The sequence below is a fragment of the Lichenostomus cassidix genome, chromosome 3 (genome assembly GCF_008360975.1).
Source record: "Lichenostomus cassidix isolate B80296 chromosome 3, HeHo_3.0, whole genome shotgun sequence".
Lineage (NCBI taxonomy): Eukaryota > Metazoa > Chordata > Aves > Passeriformes > Meliphagidae > Lichenostomus > Lichenostomus cassidix.
In genome coordinates, this window is record NC_139483.1 from 53,681,200 (window position 1) to 53,686,283 (window position 5,084).

Below are 5,084 nucleotides of genomic sequence, written 5' to 3' on the forward strand. Positions count from 1 at the left end.
AGGAGGGGCCGTGTCCGCAGGAGCGGCGGGAGCCTCCTCCCCGCGCCCGCCGCCCGCCGCTGCTCCTCCCAGGCCGGCGGGGCAGCCGCAGAGAGCGGGGCGCACCTGCCGGGGACAGCGGGTGGCGCGCCGGCGGTGTTCCCCTTCCCTGCGGGTGGCACTTGAAGGCAAAGCGCTTAAAATGTTCCATTCTCCATCGCCGCAGGCATCGGTGGCAAACACCGGAGAGAGAGAATCAGAGGAGACTGACTTGGCGGGATAAAGGCCGGTGCAGAAAGGAGATCAGTGAGTCAGGGATCGTGGCAAAACGATGTCCTCGGTGATTATAGAGTTAACAGAGCCTTGTAATAAAATGCGATGAACTTTAAGGCAACATTTTGGGAGGGGTGGTTTTGAAGGGACTTATCCTTTGGAAATGACTCGGATCTCATGGATCCTCAGGATTTTCAGAGGACCTTATGTTCAGAGCTGCTAAGATGCTCTTCCATAGATGTTGGGGTGATTGTTACCCTCAGTGCTAACACAGATAAGAAAGATATCAAAACCATTCACTTCAGCCATACATTCATTGTTACTGGGTGTTTGATTTGTGCACCACTTGTTTGCACCAACACCTTTTCATGATCAGTTGTTCCAAATGAACACAGAGATGCATCTCTAGGACTGCCTGATGGCTGATCATCAGGGCTTAGCTCTTTTACTGTCTCACTAATGAAATCAGAAGAGATCCTTGGTAAGGCAGAAGTACCTCCTAGTGAACAGGAAGGAGATAGAGTAGCAGTGATTGCTCCTGCTGCCTGATCATGGATGCACACTTACTCTATCTGCTCGCCCTGTGCAGAGCACCTCCTGCTTATTCAAAATAGTGATGACAGAAGTGGAGAAGAAACAAGTTGCAACCTAAAAGAAAGATGCAGAATCCCAGACATTTAGTCTAAGGACTTCCTGTGTGCTTGTGCCACAACCAATGGGAACCAGTGCTGCTCAGGGCAGGTAACATTAGCAGAGTTGACCACACACTCTTTCGATGTGTATCTGATAATTTGTGGGGAGGAGGAAGAGAGTGGGAAAGGGGTGTCACTGGCCTTTAAGAGGGATATAGATCTGGGGAATTTGTATTCCTTTTTTCATTCCAAAGTGGAATGGAAAGAGAAGATTGACTAAGCTATTAATGTGCACTTTTAGTAGATAGCATGTATTGCTTCATGGCCAGAGAGAGTATTATCAGCATCCTTCATTGGTAGGAGAGAGCCATTTAGCATTGCATTCAGGAAGAGCTTTAGAATAGGAGTTATTTTGTTTCTGGAAAAAGCTGTGGACAAGGGCAAAGGAAAGCAAAACTTGGAGATTTTACATGGTCAAAGACACTGCCTCTTTATCCTCTTCTGAAGTATAGCATGTATAGTCATACACAGAGCAGGAGGAACAAGGCTTTAAAACTGGGCCATTCTCAAAGGCTTTCATCTCTGGGTATGAGCACAGAGTGCAGGAGCCTCTCTCTGTGCTTGCCCTTTGTTGCACCAAAGCCATCAGGAGAGTCTAATGCAAGCCTGGACACAATTAGTATTTAGCCCTTTGAATTCAACTGTGCCTGGCTGTGGAAGGCATGGGGAAGATGAGGAATAAAAATCAAGTCTGCCAGGAGATCCACTCCCTATCTTGTGTCATAGCCAGATTTTTATCATCCTCACTGTCAGAAGGCCCTTTTGTGCATTAGAAATGGCTTAAAAATGACATTAAAATGTCTTTAAAAACTCCTGAAAAACAGATGCCCAGGTAAATCTAGTGTTATATACAGGTCTTTATGACTACTCACAGAAAAGTGATTACACACAAAAACGATTGTTATGCCCAAATAAATCAACCTTTTGGCAGGTGCAGATGAAAACTTAGGATGCAGAGAGGGATGGCAAAAAGCCCTGGGAGCTGAGCCTGTTTTAGACAGGCCTCATTAAGCAAAATTTCAAGGTAGGGGAGTGATAGTTGAATGCACCTCTTTGCAAAGTTATTACAAGTGTTATTTCTCAAGGACATAGGCCATGTGAAATAAATCTTTAGAATAATGCTTTCAGATGGTGAAGGCCATTTTAAGTGCAATAATGTGTGAGACCCTTTCTTCAAATAGTGTTTGATAATAAAGCACTGTGTAGTCAGGATTTTGCTGAAAGGGTGTTTGTGAAGTTTAAGACTTGTAATTCCTTCTTGGTAGTAGTTCAGCTTTTTCCTTTTTCACAGAAAAGAAGCAGTCTCAGTCATTTGCATTATTCCTATATTCACAGATCACCCATGTCTCCTTCCTAGATTGTGACAATGACTCTGTTGATAAGGGCGATCTGCAGACTGGCAAATACCATATCCATTAGTTGAAAATAGGTACTTTATGTTTCAGCATCTCTGAGTTCTTCTGCCCTTGTAAAAAATAAGATGTCTCTTCAAAGTTTAATAAATGTGGCTATAAGTGATAGCTTTTGTGTTTGCATAACAAGGATGAAGGATATCAGTTGGACCACATTGATGGTTGGGCTAGATGATCTTGAAGGTCTCTTCCAACCTTGATGATTCTGTGATGTCGTTTTCAATATCCTAATCTGGCAAGGCTACAGAGCAGGTTCATTACAGTTTGTTAAGGACTATATTAACTGTCCTTGGTAGTTAACTATATTCTCAGCTATCCTTGACAAACTAGTAATTTTGCTTTTGCTGAGTTGGAGTGACATATTGAATGAGAAGAGGGAAAGGAGTTCCAGAAAACTGCTACTGTACTGAATGACATAAGGGTCTAGAGGAAGCTAGTATGTGATATAATTAAACACTGTAGTGAGGGGAACACTTCAGTTCATACAATCTTACATTTTCTAACTCTGAGGTATTTTGACTCTGCAAGTTTAATTGGTTGGTTAGGCTTTCCAAATCCAGTGACCCTACAGAGGGGAGGTTGCTGCAGCTCTGTGCCCCCTGGTCCAACTAACAGCCAGACTGAACTTGTATTCCCAGCAGCCATGCCTGCAAACACCTTTATAGAACCCACACGTAACATATACACACAGCTGGCCACATAGACCAGCACAGCCACAAACTCAGCACTAACAGAAACACAAACTGCTCCAACAGCCTCATCCTGTTCTCCTCTGGCTGTTCGGGGTGAAAGTCTGCTAGTGGCAATACATATATGTATATATCTATCTATATCTATCTCTATATATCTATATATATCTATATATCTATATAGATATATGTCTATATATATTTATATATACTTGTGGACCATATTGCTCTCCTCAGTGAGCATCTGGATCAGACACTCCATCTGCCCAGCAGCTGCTCCCTGCATCCCAGCTGTTGGCACATGGACAGAGGAGCCCTGAGGCTGCCCCCCCACTCCCACTGTGGATATGGATGCACTTCCAGACACCCAACACACACATGGGGGGACACTCTAAGGCCCCCTAGAAGTCATCCTTAGATTTAATGTACCCATATCTGGCCTGTATCACCCCCTTTTCCTGCCTGTGCTTCCTCCCTTAAGCATTTCATTATACATTTTTGTGCAATTCCAAGATACTCCTCTCCTGCATCCCATATGGCATCCCATATCCCTCAGCAGTGACACCCCTCAGTCTGGGAGAGGCTCCAGGAAACTGCTTCCCTATGGTGCTGGTTGTTGTGCTTGGCCCATGGGGCTGAGGCTCCCCTGTGACAGCCTGGGTACATTCTAGGGAGAGATCTTTATTTTCTGATGGCATTATTGGTGTTCCCCCACTTTCCCTTGTGCCTTGATGCTCCTTGCTGTGTGAGGGGATGGGTCTTTTCTGGGTTGGTGTTTCCTCTGGTGGCTCCTGGAGTAGCCAGGGCACAGAATTATTTAGGTCCCCTTACCTGCTGCTCTCTCTGTGTCTCTCCCTGCATGTGTGCAGATGCAGGTCACATACTTAAGAGTCATCTTTGGCAACCTCACTGCTAAATGCTGATTTCTCTGATATGCCAGAAAGACAGCGTTAGACACACACAAAGGATGCACCTGTTGGAGAAATACTGTCCGCAGAGAGACTGACTGCTCTGCCCACTTGCAGATGGTAATGTAGGGAAAAATACTTATGAGGGCATACAATTTGCTTTTGCTGAAGGGAGGAGATTCTAATAGGTAATTTAAATAGTTGTATACTTCTAGGAAATCCTCAGAATGCATGACTAAAATATTTGTTATGGGCCTCACAGGTTTCAGAAGGCATTCAGAAATAAGTGGAAAACTCTGAGCCATCATAAATTGCCCTGTGATAAATATCACTTCTAAATTACAGTGTAATATCACTTTGGTAAGGCAAATGTAGAGCTCTATCTGACACTAAGCAATTGCCACCCATTACATGATTAATGAAATTAAATAATACAATGTGGCAGAATAAAGAGATGACTTTGATTCTTGGAGGGGGAGGACAAAATCTCTACAAAATGGGCATGGTGATATCTGGCTTTTTAATTTATCCATGTGATTTCAGTTTGAGAAATAAATTATTTTCAAAATAAAAAGGAGAGGGAAAATGAGGGAAAATGAAGGATTATGTTTTTGAGAATTTTCCAATGTGTGTTTTGGTTAATTTTGGAAATGACTAAAAGTTACAGAATTTAAAATCTGAGAAGCTCTACTTATTTTCAAATGAAGAAATAGTCTCAATTTACTCCTGTGTGATGCGTGAATTCTTTCCATAAAAACAAACTGTGGGATTTTGACGCCTGACATGTTTATCAAATTTAACATTTCATTGCCTCTACCTGCTTACATTACCAAAACTTTCTCATGGCCATCCTGGTATGGATCTGCTTTTAGGACTCCATTATTTATTCTGTCCTTCAAACTCACATCCTGTTCTCTTTCAAATCCTTCCTTGTTTATTATTTCCTTTGCAGCCCTTACAAGAAGTGATAATACATACATTTGATTTACCGTAAGGAAATCTATCAAGTGTAACTCTGCTAATGTAATTGCCATAATTCGTGTTCCCATATGAATACTCCTAATTTGAAAAAATGAGAAGTTTTAAACAAATGGGTAGTTTTACTCCTAATATTTCTTGCATCTAAAAGTT